Source organism: Melanostigma gelatinosum (assembly GCF_949748355.1).
Source record: "Melanostigma gelatinosum genome assembly, chromosome: 20".
Lineage (NCBI taxonomy): Eukaryota > Metazoa > Chordata > Actinopteri > Perciformes > Zoarcidae > Melanostigma > Melanostigma gelatinosum.
The window spans coordinates 912,463-935,111 of NC_136653.1; positions in this window are offsets into that span (position 1 = coordinate 912,463).

Genomic DNA, 22,649 nt, shown 5'->3' on the forward strand with positions numbered 1-22,649 from the left:
CCTTCAAGGTGCGTTAAAGAGGACTACGCAAGGGGCATCACTACCTTGTACCCATACCTGGCCGATCCTAGGAGCAAGTTTGGCTATGTAAGTACATTAAAACGTCTAACCTATTTACTTTTCACTTGCTTGGAATGTAAATATTTCAACTGCTGTTTTACAGATGGGTAGTGTCTTTATTTCAAATAAAGATCTGTAAACATTACTGCAGGGCAACAAGGGCTGTCACTTTTTCAACATTTGTTTGAAAGTAATTAACATTCAAATTCTAATGACTCATTTGAATAAAAAATGTACAGTCTATATCCACAGCTGACTGTTTAACGTAGTTTACTTTGTCACCCAACAGAGGGCGCTCTAACGTATTGCGTGTCATTTAATATTTGTTCGAGTGTTATTTTTGGAAAAGGTGACAGCCCTAATGGCCACCATCTCTGCCTTCCCCCGTAAGTTGAACTCTGGCGGTGTTAAAGCTCAGTTTACTTTCGCACCGCAAGGGTTAGCCCATTAACGAGACACAACACTAACAGTGTAATACAATAACCTCTGTTTTTCAAAATAACTGTCATTAGAAAGAAAGGCCTCATCACAATACTAGGAAATATGATAGTTTTAGGGGAAAGATTAAAATATTTCAACTTGTTCAATCAAACTGAATAACCCTTTTTACTTTAGGAGCATTATTACAATGCAGAAGATGGGAGTGGGTATCTGGCATGGAGACTGAAATTTGTTCAGAAGGAAGCATCGGAGGGAAAAAAGAAGACCTGCAGTCAGTCACAAACACTAACTGGTATGTGTGAAGTCTAATTCATAATGCATGATGAGGGAATAATCATAGAATATATATATATATATCCTATTTTTCTGCTGGAGACGTAAGTGCCTGCATGGCCATCCTTGCAGAGTTTTCCAAGCCTTATATCTTATATCTTAGGACACAATATCATATACTAACCCAGTAATTGATAAAAGTGCCACCACTATTACAGGTGGTCCAAAAGCAGAAAGAGACGCATTCAGAGTGGAAAACGGGCTAACCACAGAACGCCTGTGCTGCGAGGCCATTGCGCTTATGAAGCATACAGCTGATGAAGCAACTGTGAAGGAGAAGATGAAGCAGATCTTTACCTATCGCCAAGACATGGTTCATGACCCAGTGAAGTCCTCTGAACTATTCACAGCGTTTCCAAGATTCCTGGACATAGCAGGACTGGTATGTGAACATTCTACTGCCACTGTCATGACAATATTATTTCTGTTCTACAATAGCCTGGGTAGGGCTGTAAGATCTGTCATGACCATGGTGCTACACCATAATGTTTACTGTTCTGTTTTGACCAATTCTATCTTGTCTGCAGATTGACCAAGACTTTGGTCTGATGTTTGGGGATGCTGCTACTACAAAGTTCCTGGAGAGGTGGCCTACTATCTACAAACAAAGTCCTCGAACAAAGCCGTGGCCTGACACAGACAGCCGATCTTCAAGACCTGGTTCAAAATGCTGAATGCACAACAGACGTGGAAAATGGTATGCTAAAAGGTAAGGATCATAGTTATGGAAGAGAGAATAGTTTTTGAATGAAAAATGGATTGACTGTTCGCTTGTAGTAAATGCTTGTTTATGAATTTTTACTTCCAGGATGGGACAGTGACATGTCATCCATTTTGGTTCTTGTCCACCTTCTACCACCATCACCACATGGCCGCAAGAGACCAGGAAAACTCTCAGCCAGACAAACCAGTGACCGTCTTGTGAAATTCATTAAGGTGAGGTTACAGTTCAATTAAACTGGAACGTCACTGTTCTGTCCCCTTTTCTAAACCTTTCAATCCTCTTTTTAAGATTATGGTCAATTAAGACATTTCCTTAAACTGACTAATTTTATAGCTGACTAATTAATAATTTTTTCTGTCACAGACTGGGACGAGCATCCAGGGGCATCTGGACGGCATCGTGGAAAACCTTCAACCATACCTGCTAGCTGTGGGGATCCAGAAGAGTCAGATTCACAAATACTTCATTGTGATTGACAAGCATGCAATACCTTGTAAGTCACCAGACACACTTGCCTGTTTTGATGAGCTTTTCAAAGCTCATTTTGTCTTTGGTACTTCGTACAACCAGGATCTGGTAAATATGTACAACTTCTTGCAAACCACGATCTTTGAAATCGATGTTGATACCACTAAGGTGAATCCAAGGGTTGCAGAGTTGAGGGCTCGGATGCTGCATTGAGTTGATACGAAGATGTTTTGTTTTATTTGCAAAATCCCCCAGGCAAACACCAATTCTCTGACAAAACACTTGAAGTTGATCCACGGACTTTGTTCAGGAAAGACCCTTCGTCTTAAATGTGGTCAGTCTGGTTGTTCACTAGTTTATGGCACTTTTTCTGGGTTTCGAAAGCATCTAAATAAAGCACATGAACCTTGTTCTGATCCTGGTGAAGGCCCATCTACATCTGAAGATTTAGCAGCAAGTCATTTTGATGACTTGCCAGCAAGAAGTTCACCTTCTGACTCAGTCCTTCTCAAAAGGAGTCTTGTAGACAGCTGCGCTGCAACAGTAGCCGAACTTAAAGTGGCAGGCGTAAGTGAAACAACTGTTAACTCTTTGGTAATTTCGATGGAAGAGATTGTTGACGATATCTATAATCAAGCAAAAGAATCTGTGAAGAAGTGTATCTTTACAGGAGCCTATCAAAAGCGACATTGAGAGCAAAATTGATCAGTGTTTCAAAAAAATGGAAAATCCCTATGGTGTATTAAATTCTGAGAGTAAAAGAAGGCAGTATTTTACAGAGAAGTGGGGAAGGGTAGACTTAGTTGAATATGTTCTTGGTACAAGATTTGATACTCTACGCAATCGCACCACTGGAACTTATGATCAGGTTGTTGTCAAAATCCACCATGTAGTTCTGAAAGATGAGAGGTTATTGTTTGTTACATTTGCCCTGCAAACAGTGTGTCTTGATGAGCATTTTAATGCATATAAAGTTGTGTGCACAAAAGACGGACCTCATGTAGTTGATGTGAAAGATTTTCTGTTATAAAGCATTTGATGTACAAATGTCATACAGGTGTGATGACGCAAGTTTGTTTATTGTGCCATACTGTTTCCTATGATGTCATAGTGAAAAGACCAAAGTGTTCCAAAGGTCCAAAATGTGTTCTGTAAAATATGTATGGATACATTGCACATTTGTAATAATAAATTGTGCTTTGGTAAATACTGATATCTGATTTATTTAACTTGTTGGGTTTAATGATAACCTTCCAGAGTAAGTTCTCACAGGTTTTAATCATAATTTAGTTCTCTATGGAGTGTAATTTAGTTATATATATGGAGTGGAATATAGTTCTATATGGAGTGGAATATAGTTCTATATGGAGTGGAATATAGTTCTATATGGAGTGGAATATAGTTCTATATGGAGTGGAATTTAGTTCTATATGGAGTGGAATATAGTTCTATATGGAGTGGAATATAGTTCTATATGGAGTGGAATTTAGTTCTATATGGAGTGGAATATAGTTCTATATGGAGTGGAATATAGTTCTAAGTTGAGTAAAATGGCAGTAGAGTTGTTTTCATTTTATGCTGCATAGAGTAAATTATCATCATCTAGAGTTAAATACAAACACTGAATAGAGTAAAAAATACTCTGAATCATTAACTCTGAGGCAAGAGTAGATTTTACTCTATATAGACTGGGACCAAATGTTGTATTTTATTGAGTAAAATTGTATTCAATTTGAGTAAAATTTACTCCGACAAATTTACTGTGTACTTGTGTTTCTAATGAACTGCTGATGAAAGCACAGACAACACGGATACATCATCTATCCATGTTCATCAGACCTGACTCTCAGTGAGCAGCTCTTGGATGTAGCTGCATGCACAGGACGACGACAGGGAGGAACATTAGTGATGCAGAGAGGTGACACAAACAGCTTTGAACAACGTTAATGTCATAACTTGTGTTTGATATTTGTTAACCCTCAATTAAAATGATTTATGTTATGATATCAGAAATGTGTTTAAATATCATTTTTCATTTATATAACCATGTACAATATGTTTACACTTGAATAAACAATAATCAAATGCAGAGAGAGTTATTTAACAATATGTTAGGAGAAGTTAGTTCTACAGTCTTACAGTTACAACCGGCCCTTTGAGGGCGACCGTGATGCTGATGTGGCCCAGAGTGGAAATGAGTTTGACACCCCTGCTATAAAGGGTCAAAAGTGATACTAATTCGCCGGCAGCACTGGCATCCGTTTAAACGTTGCATTAACGTTTGGCATTGAAATACAAGCAGTCCACTACTTGAATCACGCTTCACATAGATATTGCTGCCTGTCTGGTTTCCTCAAGTTATTGACATAATAAAAGAACCACCATGTTGAGTAGATCTTTAAGATCTTTAAGTAGCGACGAGATCATCCTCACAGGAACTTAACTACTTGCTTAGGTTTAGGAAAAGATCGTGGACAGTAAAACCCCCCAACATGAGCTAAAAGACACGAGCTTGTTATAGCTGAGGGGAGCTGCATAGTAACTTTTGACCGATTTCAAAAAAATAAGGATGAGTGCAGCTGTAATTGTGGTTACAGAGCAGCTAGTCCAGCAACAGTGTCTCTTGAAAACCAACCCAGAGATTACAAAGCTCCATTTGGGATTCCAATGGCAAATATCCATTGTAATGAAAACAACAATTCAGGCTTGAAATGGCATTAAACAGAAGAGAATAAGAACTGGAATCCAAACAGGTGAGAGTTGATTTAAAATGTTACCCCCTCACCACCTTTACTACGAACTAACCCACATTTAACTGAGCAACTCCACATCTGTCATTTCATCTGACGAGGACACTGACTAACAGTTGTTTTTTCTAAATGAATGCAAAATGCTTGTAGATATTTCTTTCAAGTGCAGCCCTTCTCAGCATGTTTGCATAACAACTAACATCACGAAAGCAATCAGTGTGGTAGCAAAGCGGGATGACCTTTACAATGACAGGGTTTTATTGCATGTAGAATGTTTCCTCAGATCTATGGCCCAACTGCAAAGCACTCACTGAGAAATTATCATGTGGGTCATTGTCAAGGGAGCAAGGCATGTCTGCTCTGAGCAATGTGTTTAGGTATAAAGGACCACAGAACATTGCATGAAAGATTCATGGGCCGTCTTGGCCCCCTGCCCCACGGCCTTTTTTAGGAGTCCCTGTTGAGACGGAGCATGTTTTGCGGGTGGGAAATGCGTGGCGTACCACACTGCCTTTTGGTTGCCCGATCAGACTGCTGGTCTTTATGTCATTCTCACTAACTGCTAATGTTAGCTTGACACAAACCATGAAGTGTACGCTATCTGACAGTCAATGATGCTGCAGATGCTGCAGAGCCATAAAGGTTGCCCTATATGCTAGAATAATAGATAAGTATGTTACAATATTTAACATAACTTGAACTAACTTTACTTGAAATAGCATTGACTTTTGGTTTCCCACTGGACACGAACTGTTGTCTCCTGGGTGATAGTCATATATTTTTGCACCTGTTCTATTACTTATGCCAAACTACGACCACGTAAAGCGTCAGAGTTTAAAGCGTAAAAGAACCATTGACCAAGCTACTATAGTTGAAGACTTTGGAGTGAGAATGAGCTGGTATAGTAGCAGTAGTAGTTATTAGACCACTTTCTAATAAGGCGCCTGTTAAAAAGGGTTTATAGGATGTAGCTAATGTTGGGACTGAAACAAACGAATAGGCCTACCTGGGATTTCAAAAGCCACACGATCTCCAATTGTCAAAATATCACCTATGTGTCGACATTCATCGTTTTCTCCATCGCCAGAGTAGAATCAGCTCGCTGTTAACCGGCCGTTAGAGCGGTAAAGTCCCCGGTTCGAGGCTTAGAGAAATTCGATGACAGTGCAATCACCGTCACAGATCCTAGGATTGGAGAAATTCCGCCTCCAAGTTGGAAGAGCACACCAAGTACCTTCAAGCAATCTCAAGTCAGAGGCTTTGTCTGGGTAGAGATGGGTCATCGTGTGTTTGTAACCTTGTTCTGTTTTGTTTTAAGTTAACTAAACTATTTACCTTGTTAGTGTGTATTTTACGAACCACTGAGTTGCTGCTGTAATAGTCTTGTTCCACGCTGCTGTGCTTTGTTGAGTTTAAATCCGTCATGGCGAGTAAAGTCAGTAAGCTGTACTTTGTTAAAGGTCCAGTGCCGCGGCTGCTGAACCAGTCGGGCTTCTGTGTGATAGTTACAGTTGCTGTACTTTGCTCACACTCACACACACATGTGCGCAGTTACGCTTATTTCAAACACACATGGCGTGTAAGCGTGGCCTCTATTGTCCGTTTTTTTGCATTGTGCCGCCATTGTGGAGTATTTTGTGATGTGAATAATTAATGTGGTTACGTCCGCCTTCTTGCTCCCCCTCTCTTTTTCCTCTCTCCTCCGCCATCGTTAACTCTCGCCTGGCATTGTCGCTCACGAGACTACACCGCCATTTTTGGAGTTTTGCGCAGCGTAGTCACTTCTGCGACTACGTCCGCCGTCTTGCTCCTTCTCTCCCTTCTTTGTCGTCGTCTTCCGCCCCCCCACCTTGCTCAGAATCAAACCTTCACTTTGAGGCTTGAGCTACAGTTTGGGTTTTGGTTAATAATCCTCTTGATATCAATACCTTTATTGATGATTGATGAATGATGATTGATGATTTAGTTTTTATACTTGCTAATAACCAAACACGCTCCAACCAGATCCCAACACTAATAACTTTATCAATGATAAATAAATAAGGTAATAATACCTTTTAAAAGGTCTCTCATGCTGGTGATGAACAAACGTTTATGAGTTTTCACTTTCTAATAAGCCACCACGTCTGCAGTTCTAAATGGTCACAGTGTTCTCACTGTCTAAAGACCAACAGCAAAAGTTAGTCATAACTATTCCATGTCAATAACTTTGAATCAAATAGTTTTGGTACAGACGCTCTGCAGCTCTTCAACCGAAGGTCAAAGGTCACACAATACATTGGACTTCCGGATGAACTAGAGAGCAAAAGTGGCGTTATGTAAGTGTGTAAGTTACATTACAAATGAATCAGCGTTGACTTCTGCTTTCACATGCAGAACAGTGAGAGCACACAATGATGAGGTGTTGCCCAAACCTAAGTAGGAGTAAGTCAAGTAGTTTTGTTGTGTAAGTAAACCCAAGTATTTCAGTTTATTTTGAAAAGAGACTGTATGCATTTAACAAATGTAAACTGTAGGTTTCCTGTGAACACTACGCATGTAAAGAGCAAAAACTGACACCCCATCCCTGACAAGTCCAAAACTGACACTAGAGGGGAACCTAGAGCATCTTATTTTGAAGCTTAGGGCGACTCAGCAAGTTTTGGAATTTGACCAGTTGGGAGTCAAACTGTTTTGTTATCAAATCCTCTATTTGCTTTTGAAATCACTCCACTAAACCTAAAATACAGATTCAGCAATAAACTTTTAACTGTTGGATAAAGACGTATTATCATAAGAAAGATTGTTCTTTAATCTTGATTGTGGAACAGCTTTGAAAAAGCCCTCCACTGCAAGTGCTGCTGCTCCAGTGTCATGTGAGGCATAAATAGGCTTTCATTTGGTGCCAAATTAAAATAAAACCCCACGTACAGTGTCTCCGGAACAGATTTAGTACTGCTTGTCAAAATACAGTTATTTCCAAAGGTATTCCCTCATATTTGTTGTTGTGAAGATGGTGTCTGATAACCTCCTATAGGTGTATGGCTGAGTTGAGACCTGGTGATTGTGAAGACCACATACAATTCATGTCATTTTCATACGCATTAGTAATATTTGTCACTTATAATATTGTGTTAGTGACCATATGAGCCAAAAAAGCAGGTGTATCCATGCAGCATTGAAGACTTAACAATGTTCCTCTATTGGAAACCTGCTCTTATAGAGCGGAGGACCAAAAGTCTTGTGTTTGACCGAAAACACGAGGCTGGACCTCTGTGAGTCCAGAGGGTGACAGGCAGTCCTCCTGCATCATTAACCCAGTTTGTTGTGAGGACCTGCTGCCATTGTGAGGTTGTGTTTTTGGCACGCTGTGTTATCAGCAGTGATGGGGAGACTGATAGCACCTACACAAGGGGGAGGACATTTCCACAGCCCATCTATCACAGCCTCAGATAAACAGATGGAGGACAGTCGGCAGTGCAGGCTGCCTCCCATGCTGACCATTAAAGCTGAGGATTCAGTGGATCAGGGACAGAAAAAGAAGACAAAATTCTCTTTAATGTAAAAGAAGCCTAATCACTCAGTTTAAAGGACAGCCCCCATCATTATCAATCCAGACATTCACACTATTGTCCCACATTAAATTCTGGTATCAGAATTCTCATGGGTTCTCCTCTGGACTAGAGACTTGGGACCATGTCATTGATGGTGAACCTTATCTCTATGTATTTATCATTGCATGACATGCCAACATACCCGATTATACACTCTCTGTATCACATGAGATGAATGAATCCATCCCCTAACCCCTACATTTAAGCTCAGACACGGAATACAATATTCATAACTCTTTTCATTGGTGTATAATTATCTGGACGAAGGATCGTTGTGCTTTTGTTGTCTCAGAATGAGCCGAAGGCCACTGTAGTTCTCTGACATGCTTGGAAAGGGAGGGTTGAGCAGAGGGGTATATTCAGTTTGTTGTCATCTGCAACCTCACCACTAGACACCACTAAATACTCAATGCATACTCATACAAGGGTTCTATACAACTAATGGAGTGATTCTGTATCCACAGATGTACATCCAGTTCAATGCAGGAAGAAGTCTGTTCTTTGATGAAGTGAGATGGAAAGTAAAGGTGTGGCTGGTTGAGGACATACTGCTGTACTGACCAGTCTGTGTCCCATGTTGGGACCATGTGCTTCACCATGTGCTCTTAAACAAAGAGATCAGACTGAGGCCTGCTTGTTCAACAAAATACCTGATCTGAGTTTGAGATAGGAGCAAGCTCCAAGGACTGTTTAGACGCAAAAGCAATAAAACATCAACACTGCGACCCCATTGGACGAATAGCCAAAGACACCCCAGGACCCCCTGTGGCTCACACCCCGGTTTCTACAAAACTCTCTTTCACCCCCAGCTCGCAGCCATTCCATTCTGACTAACGTCAGAGAAGGGCGCAACCACAATGTTGCTGTTTTTAGAAGAAACCCTGGGTCTTGTTTTCTTTCACTTCCAACCACTTTGTGCCGCAGCTGTAAGGACGAGAATTCCCTTACTGAGGCGAAGAAATTCTTCGCCACAGAGATACTTTATCGCGCAGCACGGAGCTCGTGATACTGGGTTCAACCGAGGAACTCGAAGGACCATCGGCCGCTAAAGGACCACCACTAGAAGTCATCTCATCGAAAGGCTTAAGGTGTCTGGGCTTAGTTAGGTCATTGTGTGTTATTATCTTGTTTGTGTTTTGCTTGAAGTTACTGTATTGTTATAACTGTGGCTATCATTTAGAAAACCAGAACCGCCGGGTTCTGCGTGATAAGTTAACAGTTCCTGTATTCCCAACTCAACGCTCCAAGGACAGAGGATATGGTTGTGGGTTTCCAGAAGAACGCAGCCCCTCCCGCCTCCATTGCCCTGTCTGACACCCCTGTCAACATTGTGGAGCCCCTCAGTTTCCTGGGCACTATCATTACCCAGGATCTCAAGTGGGAGTTGAACATCGGCACTGTGAGCAACACAACACATTTACCTCTTTCACAGTCACCCTTTATTTGAGTAGACAGACGACAACACGAATCATACAATATTCGCCACAGTATTTTGAAAGTGTTTCAAATCTGCAGCTATATGACAATCATAAATATGGCATCAACCAGGATTAAGCGGGGCAAACCGTCAGACCCTGCTGCAGTAAGAAGGGACTCTGGTGGTGAAAACACTTCAACTTTCATCCACTGGGACCGCCAAAATCAACACAAAGTGAAGAAATGTACAAAAGCTGAGGAAAAACAAACAAACAAATTTATAACAAGTTGGAATATGTGTGCTGTATTTGCTCATTATTCTCACACTGTCTGCGTATGCCTGTATTTACCCTCTGTCTGAAGAGATCTGGTGCAGCGCCCGTCTCTTTCGGCTCAATAGACCTCCACACAGTTTCCCTGGCTGCAGCCGGGACTTGGCAGTGTGTCTCCACATGGAGGTTTAGGAGCGCTATTACCGTGACGATAACCTAATTAAAAGTTTAAAAATCAAAAGCTAAACACAGCACACGTTCCAGCGGGAATCTAATCCAAAATCGGGGAGAAATGGACAACATCTGCAGCCGAGACAGTCAGACGCTTTTTGCTCCGGGAAATAATGCTATTCATATATCGCATTAGCTCAGTTAGAGTTATGCATAAAATCTATTCTGCCTGGGTGAAAATAGTGTAGTTGGCTTCACCTGGATGCTAATAACATCTGCCTTTTTGTGTTCTTATTGACAATATGCCAGCATTTGAGTGCACTAACGGTTACAATAAGAATTATGGCCAATGAACCATATTTATTGAAGAATAAAAAGTATTCATAATCTTTTTTCCTTCCCCGCTTTAAAGAAAACATAATGAACTGTGACCCCAAAACTGCAAGGTACCAAACTGACTTTAGTGTATCGTTCCAACCCTAGTTTTATACCGTTTTTTGACTGCTGACTCGTCAAAATTGATCAACCGCTGCTTCAGTTTGATCTTCAGAACCGCTAGCAATGATGATTTGTTCAAGATCTGCAGTTCAGCTATAACACCATACTTGTTTTAACCTTGATATGATATGTAAAAAACAGCCAAACATGCCGTGTAACGTTCGGAGCACCAGGCTCTTCCTCAGATGTCTGAGACATTATATAATATGTGAAGGAAATCGTTTGCAGTAAATAGGCTAAAAAGTGCAAACACGTTGCTCAGGTTCCATAAAACAGTTGTGTAAATGTGATGTAACATTTAAAATAAACTTATCATTTAGCTTTACAAATGAAAGTGTAACCGAGGAGCAGCTTTCTCTCTCTCCAGCACACACCGACATGCTCTCAGACACTGTGCAACGGATTGGTACAGTGGCTGTGGTAATTATGCACCGCAAGATTGCAGATTGCGACCTTGCTCTCTGATTGAATGCTGGCAAAACTAGAGGGAGGACAGCCATGGCAAGATGGCACAATAATAAGCACAAAGAGCAGAGTACTGACTTTCAAACAGCTGGCCCTGGAACCTCAGCATTCACACTGAGTGCGAGTGTGTGCGTGCTCTGTGTGGGCATGAATGGATGATTCATGACACCAGCCAGTGACTCACCTTAGAAGAGCGGAGGACAATGACAGGATATTGCAGTTAAGACAATAACAACCGACCAGGCTGTAAATTACATGAGATATTCCAGTCCAGCGTCTGTTCATTTCTTCACGCTGCAATTACTGTAAGTGACTGTTTTGTCTGAATCATCTGCAGTCTTTCTGTCCTCTCCACCATGCTCGCTGGGAGGTGCTTTGTTTCATTAGAACTTTGAGATCTTTAAGAATGTCCGTGCGTGTGAAAGAAGCTTGGCCGTGAAAAGGTTGACCGATCCACTTAGCATTCTGGATCTGGCTTCGACCTGCGAGTCAATCCATCATTAAATCACCAGAAGCACCTTCTCTGCTACCTGCGATGTGAGGACATCAATAAGCCATCTCCAGCAGCAGCGGGTTAGGCTGCTGAATTGATCATTGTTATCCTGATGGCCATGTGCCATTGGCACTAAAAGGCCGGATCTATGGAATGGAAGTCGTTATCAGATAAGGGCTGAGGGATCTGTTCCTCATACTGTGGCATTATGTGCTCAAGTTGATGCTGTAAATCCTCCACGATTTGTCTAAAAAGTATTATATTCCCAGAGGATTGTTTTGTTTTTCAACCTTTCACACAGTGGCCGATACCAACATATGCGCTCCACCGAAAATTAAATGTCCGCACAGTCACACAATCAGCCCCACGAATTAAGAACAAACCCTGCACTGTGGAGCAGGAAGGTTTCAGATTGGATGTATAGGCTCACAGCGACAGTTGTGTTGCACAAATGATTTGTGTCTGGTCTGAAAGACCTTGAGGCCCTGCGTGAGCTGCATGTGGCGGCTGCCTTGTTGAACTGCGGTGTGTCTCACACAAGTGTTGCCCACGCAAAACAGTGCTGCTGCTGCCAGACATTCTCTCTACAGAGAGTTTGCCATTCCGGTTTCATTTGATGTCATTGTTGGAATGCTGTTAAGCATTCCAACTGTTGTTCTTCGAATCTTTATTCAACTTCTATTTCTTCCGTCGCACCTCTTCTTCTCCTTCATTTTTGAAGCTACAGAAACCATTCAACTATCAAAATGTTCAGCTCTTTCACCAGAGGGGTGCTATCACTTTTCATATTTCTAACCTTTAAACTTTTTGAATTATTAAGCTTTTTATTTTCAATGGGATCTCGATGGAGAATATTTTCAAATGGCTTCAGGCACACAGGTGTTCGCGATTGAGCCAATTAGTGATGTTGATAAACACACAGACTCACAGACACACGCGCACATACACTCCTCTCCCTCTATCTCTCTGTGTGTCTCTCATACAGTCATTCAGGTCTTAGGGATCTTTAGAGGTCTTTCCCCCCTCCTCCACCCCCCCCCCCCCACACACACACACGCCATTTTAAAATAAAAGCCCCACAGAATGAATCCTAACTGAAATGCTTGTGATGAGCCTGTCATTTAATAACCTCTGTTTATGTGTCAAACATGATGATTATGTCTCCTCTCCCCCTCCCTCCCCCACCCAGCCCCACCCTTTCAAAATAAAAGCCTCATGGATGAACTGTATTGAAACATTTAGCTCAATATTTGGATTTTTTGTTGAAATAATGAATGCTCTTACTAATACTGCGACAACCACTACTACTGCTAATATTTCTAGTATTACCACTACTACTACTATTAATTCAACTTTTGCTGTTGCTACTATTACTACTACTGCTACTGCTATTACTGCTACCATAAATATGATTACTACCACTACTGCTATTACTACCACTTCCACTACTATTATTACTTATACCACAACTGCTAATACTGCTATTCCTGCTACTACCAGTACTAATACTACTACAGCTATTAGTACGACTGCTACTTGTACTACTACTACTGCTACTTCAAAAACTGACTTTACTATTACTACCACTACTACTACTTATTATACTACTACTACTACTGTTATATAAAATACTACGACCACTACTACAGCTATTACTACAACTACTGATACTACTTCTACTACTTCTAATTACTAATACTTCAACTACAACATATACTACTACTGCTACTACAAATATCACTACTGCTACAGCTAGTACTTATTCAAATGCTACTCATACTTATACTGCTAATAATACTTCTACTACAACTTCTACTACTACTACAACAAATATCACTCCCGCTGGAATTCTTTTAAGCTACAGAAACCGTTCGAATATCAAAATGTTCAGCTCTTTCAGGAGAGGGGTGATATGACTTCATATTTGTAATCTTTCAACTTTTTGAATTATTAAGCTTTTTGCAATTTTTTAAAAATTGGATATCTATTTTCAGCAATGTTTTTGAGATTCATTTCAGCTTTCAGCATTCCAACGCATTTTCAGCTGGAAATGCATTTTCTAGTTATAAATGTCATTTTTTAATTTCAGACAGTAAAAAAAGTTAAGAACTAGCCTGTACTCTATTAGGTAATGGAGCCATGCAAGTCACTTCATTTCCCACAACAATGAACTGAAAATATTACAGAATAAAAGCCTCATTTTAACAGAAATTCTGTCCACAGAAAGACGCTTGAGGGCTTTTAATGTAAAATATCATTAAAAAACAGAAACGGGAAGTGTAGAGTTAAAACAAACCTTCTTTTACTACTGCTATAGACATGGAAACTGTTGTATGATGCCAATATACTGTCAAAAGATTTGAACTACATGTTTTTAAAATAGATAAGACTTTGCTGCCCGTTTGGCTGCTCTAGCCTGTTAACATGGGCACAGAAACAAAAAGCAAGAGGTTCCACGGTGCACAAGCAATAAGGATGATCCCAGGTCTCCCCCTCCAGCTGAGACAATGATGCCCTGCACTCTGAATAGTTCCTAAAATGATATATGGTACCGAACACATACTAGACACAACAAAACTTGCTGGTGCAGTGAAGACACGATAATAAGTGATCCACCAAAACACCTCAGGCATTACCTGCAGCTACAGTTCATTTTAAAGACTTTCAATGATATCTTCTGCATTATTATATAACTGGCTAATTATTTGAGAAGAAAATGATAGATATTGCTTTGCCTGCTTGAGAATCATAGCTGCAGCTCTGGCAGTAGTGGAGTCTGGGCGCTGATGAATGAAGAGGAGTTGGAAGCAGATCGTATTCTACTTTACACGTCGTGAACCTTGATCAAAACATCTGTATTGTATAAATCAACTGATATAGTGGAGGCTGAGTCCTTCCCTGCAGCCCGGCTTTGATTCCAATCCGCTGTGTGTAATCCACTGCCTCTCTCCCCCCTTTCCTGTCATTCTCTTAATAAAGGTAATACAAATCCATGCATCATATCTTTAAAAAAAACTACTTTCTCATCTTAACTAACGAGTCAAAAATGCCTCAAAAATGAGATATTAGGACTTTTTTTCAATCAAAGTTTCAGCAGACGTTAAGCTGTTCTGTAATCAGTCCAAATATTGAACAACTCTGACATTAGTAACATTTAATATTATTATCAATGCATTCATTCAATGTATATATAATAAACGATAGCATTCCCTCACTGGATCAGGAGTTGAATTATATTTTACTTGTCATTATATGACAGACATGAAATACGCTGAGAAAAACAGTTTGTGAAGGTCATGCATCATTCTATCAATACAATCGTGTCCGCAGCAGTCCGACCAGCACTAAGTTATGTTTTGTAAACTTGTAAATTAACTTAAACTTGTTAATAGCAATCAGCTGTGAAATCGGTGCCGATGGGGTCTGTGTCTCCCGGGCCAGGTTCGGGTCCGATATTTCTCGGTTCTGCATGGTTCCAGGTCCCTGCTTTCAAATAATAGAAAGGGTTCGGTTCTGGGTATTAGGTTCCATTGCTGGGCCTTGACTTTGGGGCACAGAGGAAGAGCGGATCGTCCTTCAATCAGAGGATTGGGCTTCAACCCTCTGCTCCTTCCAGTCCATGTCGATGTGTCCTTTGCAAAACAATATTTTATTTAAGGTGCTCAATTAGAATTTCAGAGCATATCTATTGACTCCACACAGCTCTCATGGCTGAGCTGATGCACCAAACAGTGCTAACAGTGCTGACGAGGCTAACAGTGTTTACCTGAGGGGGAGGTTGTCAACAGACAACAAGAAAATCTCAGGTGAGGTTTGAAGATGATTTACAGCAGACAGTTGGTTCAAACAGAGTAGCACATTACATTCATTGTGCATCATGAGTGCTACTTTACATCCTTTAATCCAACTTTTTAAGTCTAACTATGTTCCAATCACACTGCTGCTGGGGAACTCTGTAGGAGTGCAGGGTGCTTCACTGTCCTTGAGCAGGCTCAGACCTCGTTCACATTTTATAACACTAAGGACACCCCCCCCCCCCCCCCCTACCTTTTCAATTCTATCATGTTAATTTATCTACTTGCTTTTCAATTCAGTTCACATTGAGCACCTTGAACTGGATTATATCTATGAAAGCTACAGGATAAATTCGTTTTATCCTCTCTTGACAAATAAATAAATGAATGCAAATGGTATTTTTCCAATGTGTTTTGCATGAAAAGAAAGAGATCATCTTAATTTGACATTCTATCTTTCTTTTATGCAAATGGGAACTTGTTTTAGTTCAGCTATATATTATAATCCTCAGCCCTGAATAAAACTAGATCTGAATAGAGCTGTACACCTCTCCAGGCTCTCAAATACCACCGCCTAATTTCAACAGAATAATTCCGTCATATTTTAATTGGGCCGAAATAATTACGCTCCAATTTTATGCTGCTGTAACATTTGCAGATTTGGTCTCATTAAACCCTGCGCTACTTCATTTCTGCAAGGTGAAACCTTGAACAATTAATGGCTTTAGCCTGTGCCGAGGTGCAACCATAAAGCATTTTTTCCCACTTAATGCAATCATAAAAAGTGTCAAATCTGTTCAGTGCTTTATTAGCCTGTGAAGAGGGATTTCTGAGTACATCCAATTATGTCGGGACGCACCACCAAATGTCATTGAGTGCTTCGCAAGACCACAGCTTCATGTTAATGCTTCAATGGGTCTCTGCCACCTTTCATGATAATGCACTGATTGATAGCACAAGTAGTGAATTATGAGGGGATTGGAGTAGCAGGTGTGTGTGTGTGTGTGTGTGTGTGTCCGTGAGCAGCTCTGTGTGTTTCACTCTGATGATCTCTAATGAGAAGTAAACGAAGCACTTGTCATGTTTCACGACGGAGTGAATACTTTGTAAATGCAGGTATAATTGTGAACACAAAACATAATTACATGAGGTGTGCACAGGACCATGTTTAGTGTTGCACGTATGGCCTTCGCTTCAAATTTGATTGTTTGCATGTTATAAATGTGATGATTTTAATAGGTTTTCATTTCAGGAAATAAATCATGATATTAAACACTGTACTGTCTGGATTTTGCTGTAACTGTAATTCTGCATTTGCCTATTAGGTATGGGACGATATCAAAATGTCCTGTAACGATTGTCCTGGCCAAAATATGCGATGCAGGATATCATCCCGATAATCATCGACATATACAATACAATGACACTAAAATATAGTGGAATCACTTTACATTTTACTTTTAGTTGGGCACATATTTGTTTAGTGAACATCCTTTTTTAGTGAAAAACAATCTTAAATTAAGTAATTATTAGCCATTAGGTCCCCCTGCATGAATACATAAATATATCAAAAATAGCAATATTTTGTGAGCCTGTTCTTTCTCACATGATCATTTCTATGATGTTTTTTTTCTACAATGTTTTTTTTAAATCAAAGTCCATATTTCACTTATTTACCATGATGGCGAGCGAGACAGTTTTTCCACATCATTAATTATGATCAACGATCCCCGATAAAGTCCTCCATGGTCCCATCCCTACTGCCCACCACAATAGATGGGTTGCTGAGCGACGTCATCTTCACAAATCTCAAATGTTTTAGGAAGACAGTGTTCATGATCTCAAGAAGGTAACCTTCTGTTCAGCTTAGAGTGCATCTGTTCAGAGCCCTGCATTTCAATAAGGTACGACAGAAACACGTGTGCGTGGAGCTCAAACTGCTACTGTGTGTTTTTGTCTATTTAATGAATAGTGCAATATTCAGTGACATGTCTTTATGTGTGTCTTGGTGAGAGAGGAATGCAAATGCATTGTGTTATGAATTTCTCAGGAGAAAAATAACAAACAGGTTTTAAACATGTAGAAGAAGCTTTGATCTCCTTTAGTTGCATCTATGCCTACAGATTCAAGCTGTTATTTCAAAAGTGAAACCAGTGTTAGGTTTGTCTGTTCTGGGCTACCGTAGGAACATGGCGGTGCAACATGGTGGACTTTGTGATGAGTACCCGCTCCCTATGTAGATATGAAGGGCTCATTCTCAGCTGACAAAAACACGATTCTTTGTTTCAGCGGATTATACAACAGTGAAAACAGTTATGAATAATATATTACATTTCGGCCAACACATTCTCACTGCTAACTCGTCAAATACCGGCCCCTGGTCGGTGGCCTTAAGATTCAAAATATGACGCTCTACGTCACGTGGCATGGACGACTTATCAGTTTCCACTCATTGAATGCAGAGTGTCTTTTCAGAATAAACTCCCGTTGTCGCAGGAAGTTAAATTGAGGCAACAAAACCACTTTGTTAGGTTTAGAAGAAGAGCTTGGTTGATGTTAGCGTGCCAAACTAACCACTTACATCACCACTAACATCTGTCATGACTAAACAAGTCACATGATCAGCAACTCAATTTGCACGCTTGTCATAACCCGGCTCTTAGGCCATGACAAATACGGCAGACACAACGAATGATGGTAACGTAAAATGTTTATTTAACCAAATGAAGAAATAGCTAAAGTGATGAAGTGTGTCAGTCAATAACATCAGTCGTGTCAACGTGGATGCGTGTGGGATGAAGTGTGGGTGTTGTCAGCGAAACCAAAGGAACCCAAAATAACCGGCAGCAACTGGCTGGGAACCCTCCACGTATGCCGGAGAGTAACCCGCCCGAGCAACGCTAGAGCAGGGTTTTATGCCCTCCCTGTTCCTGGACCAGGTGCTCCGCATCAGGTAATCTGCTCTCTAGGGACAGAGGGACAAAAGCATACTTGCAGTGATTAGAGACAGGGGCCGTCACAACGCTACACAAGTATTGTTTGACCCATCCACGTCCTGCCCCACCCACACTATGTGGACTATCTGTCTCTTTAAACTACATCAGCGGCTGTGACCGTCTAATAATGACGTGGGTGAGTTTACATTGGAGAAATCCTACACACTGGACCTTTCTTTAATAAGTAAATACGTTTTGGCGATGAGTTCCCTACTCCTCTGCTATGCATGCATCCTCAAATGTGTCTCAATGGGAAATCTGGAACAGCACCATTTTGCTGTGCTTAAATGGGCATCATTGAGTTCTATGTGCATGTACTGCATAATCCCATTTAATCCTTAAATGCATTTAGTTTTTCCACAAACATTTTGGCATTGTTTGCTTCAGGGTGTGCACAAACAACTAAAGAGTTATGCCTGTTTTACAAACCCGGCATTCTTTGTTCTCCTCAGGCACTTCTCTCAACTAAAGCTGGTCAATCGGGCCAATTACTATTTCCTATGCTCTCGTATTCCTTTCTTCAAGGATGTGTTGGGTATTAGAGACGGTTCCAAATCTCAGGGCCAGACACAGAAATGATCAGATTTAAACAATGTGTCTCATTTCTTTCCTTGAAAGACAACGCCAGTGTTTTGCTCTTCAAATTACATGACATTTAAATTAGTGTATTTAAAAATGTGGAATCGAAGGAACGTGGGTTTCCTACATTCTAGACAGTGAGAGACAGCAAGCTTTGACATTCAAGTAAACCATCATACTAGCATACAATATAATAGACCTGCCTGTAGTTATGATAATACAAATGAAAATGTTTTAAAGAAGGCTGCGGACGTGTGCTGCTGCTGAACAGCGATGCATTGATGAATTCTGTTGTGGAACATCAAACCAGAAGACACACAATAAGCAAACACAGGGAGCTAATCCAATGAAAATGCTCCTTAAATCATTGTTGACCGTGATTGCGATCTAAAACGTGCACTATTCACATATGGAATTGTACAGAATGATTGTTTCCTTTAGCTGAAACTCAAACACACTTTATCTGGCTCTTTCCATCTCACACTACAGAAAATAAACAAAACTCGGCCTAATTTCTTTTTCATGTTTGATCTTCGCCTGACAATTCAGAACATCACGGACGCCCTGTTTCTCTGCTTTTAACTCATTGCTCAGGCTTGAGCACTGTTTGGTGTGCTGGTGCCCAATTAGGCAGCTTAGCAAACATACTTAACACTGGGCTGTCAGCTTGATATTTCATAATTATCCTAATTTGATGAGAATTGCTCATGAAATCATCTTAGTATTTTATACAAATCCCAAAGAAGTCAGAGTTTTTTCCAATTGAGCTTTTAAACAGTTTGTTCATAAAAGGTCAAAGAGGAAGTTTGACCTCTGTCTTCTATACTTGTACAGGACAAATGTTCCATCCCATGAAGTCACACTATATGATAATATGCTCAGGATGTCTCTTTGGCGCTAATCCTGATCCGAGGTATCTGGTACTGTAACAAAATAACTTTTAAAATAAATGAAATACTTCATTTTAGAGTTATTTCTACAGTCTCACTACTGTCGTTCACAAAAACAAAAAACTGTAAATTGCTGTCAAATGTTGAGCAGCATTCTACAGTAGCATATGAGGTTTACAGTGCGATACTGTAGCTCGGCCTGCTCGTTCGTTATGATGTCTTACGAAAAGTTACTCCTCATGTTTCGTGCCAGTCATACGTGTCAATTCCCACTGATTACATGCACACCGTCTTTTCAAAGTAAACTTCCTTCTTCACAGGAAACTCAACTTTATGAATACTTAGTTAGGTTTAGTCAATAAACACACTTAGTTTGGTTTAGGAAAGAGGGTTTGGGTTAAAATAGCTACGGAACTCACGTTACTGAAGTACACCAGTTTTTGACAAAAATATTAGCGTTGACTTCTGGTTTCACACATGGAATGAACTGAAGTGTCCTGGCTGAAAGGTCGCTGTTGGTTGGACCAACACCTCCCCTACAACCCGCCCTAGGTGTGACTTTACACTTACTCATTTATGATTACGTGGATAACATACAAAATAATGTTGTGGGATATAAATGATCCTTTTGCTATGAATGCTGATGAGACCGGCCTGGCCAGGATGTACTGTGATTCTCCAGTGTTGTTACTGAAATCCAACTATGAAAAGTTTACTCACATTAATAAAAACGACTGTAAATTGCCACTGTCGACAAGAATTATCACGGGGCAAGGAAAGTAGTCATTATTGATTTTTGCATCTGCCGATTTTCACAAGTTTACTTAATGCAGATCGTGAAGCTCCACATGCAGTATGTGTTGAGTCAGCAAAGACTGGGGCAACAATCAAATATTGAAAGGACCTGCATTAGTCACACTATAATGCTCTAGTTCGATATTCATTTCCACGAAAGTGTGAGGAAGTATTGTTTTCAAAGAGCAAAGAGCATCGTCACAACCAACACTGGCAGAGAGAAAAGACGTTTCTGCATCATTGCCATTCACTCTGGCCTGATTGGCCCCCAGCCGCCGCCCCCCTCCCCCCCACCCATTTCATCTCCTCCTGTCCCCGATCTCCCCCATTTCTCCCACTGCTGGACACTTTACAGCCGGCCATAAACAATAAGCAGAGAGCCTGTCAGTGTGCCCACCAATGCAGCAGCAGCCGTCTCCGGGGGTCATCTAATTAATGCAAGGGATTACTGCCGGGTCCCTGGGCCGAGGCTGGGCCCCGCTGTCTCTAAATAGGATCATTATGGGAGGTAATGAAGAGGGTGAGCAATGACTTGGCAAGGGGCTGCCTCAAATGTCAAAGCCACAATGTAATCATCACTTTGGTTGAGGCACTGGGGGTGCACTTTATTTGTTTTTGTGTAACTGGTAGTGTGGAAACTGCATAGAGCCGTGAATGGACACATCTGGAGGGACAAAGGAGGTTTAGTTACTGGTAGAATCCCACCTCGTCGACAATGCTCATGTTCAAAGGGCCCACTGTTGAGACTATAACTGGCTGCTGTGAGTCCTGTAGTCTCTCTAGGACTTTATCACCTTGTGATCGGCAGATAAAGTATCTACGGGAAAAGTACAGCTTTTGATATTCAAAGTATATTTTTGATCCACCAAAAAGGTGCAAATTTGTTCGTTTGTGTTCTCACAGCATCATTCACATGATGAATGCAGCGCACAGCTGGCACCGCATGGATACTTTGTTTCTTTTTCTTTTTTATTAAACCAGTGCAGAAAATGTGCTACTCGTACAGAATAAGACAAAACGGTTATGTCAGTTGGGGTGTGTGTGTGTGTGTGTGTGTTTGTGTGAGCTAAAAATGTATTATTGGCAGGCAAAATATGAATGAATAAAATAAAATAATTAAAATAAAATAAAAACATGGATGGAATCAGGTTTGAAAGAAATGAATAAGAGATGGTCAGATTTGTTCAGGTGGGTTGTTGATAGTAATAATAATAATAATACATTTTATTTATATAGTGCCTTAAAAGGCACTCAAAGACACTTTACATGATAAAAACAGAAACAATAAGAGCAATTATAATAAGAACAAATAGATTACATCATAACAGTACAGAACAACACAAAAAAAGAAACATACAAAACTGATTTTCAAGTTAAAAGCAGATTTAAATAGATGAGTTTTAAGTGCAGTTTTGAAAGTGGCGAGTGACGGAGAATGTCTGAGGTGTTGGGGGAGAGAGTTCCAGAGGGAGGGGGGCTGAGCTCTGGATGTATTTCATAGTTTGTTGATGATTTCGGTGGGTGAGCCGTACAGGATGCTGTTGCAGAAGTCCAGTCGAGAGGTGATGAAGGCGTGGATGAATGTCTCAGTGGCTGTGGAGGAGAGGGAGGGGCAATGTTTTTGAGATGAAAGAAGGCGTGTTTTATGATGTGAATGACGTGGTGTTCAAAGGAGGCTTTGATCAAAATTGATACAAAGGTTACGGGCAGGAACAGTGGTGCCATCGATGCAGAGGGAGGACACAAACTCAAAGAACTCTTCTGAGGAATCAACTGAACCTATTTTTCATTTTTTTCCCCCTCTGACATGTATTATTTATTTATGCATGTAATTCATTTATTTTTGTTTGAAATAGAATTACCGATACAACGCCTGGTTAAAACTTACCTGTTCTCAGTGGTTCCTTTTGA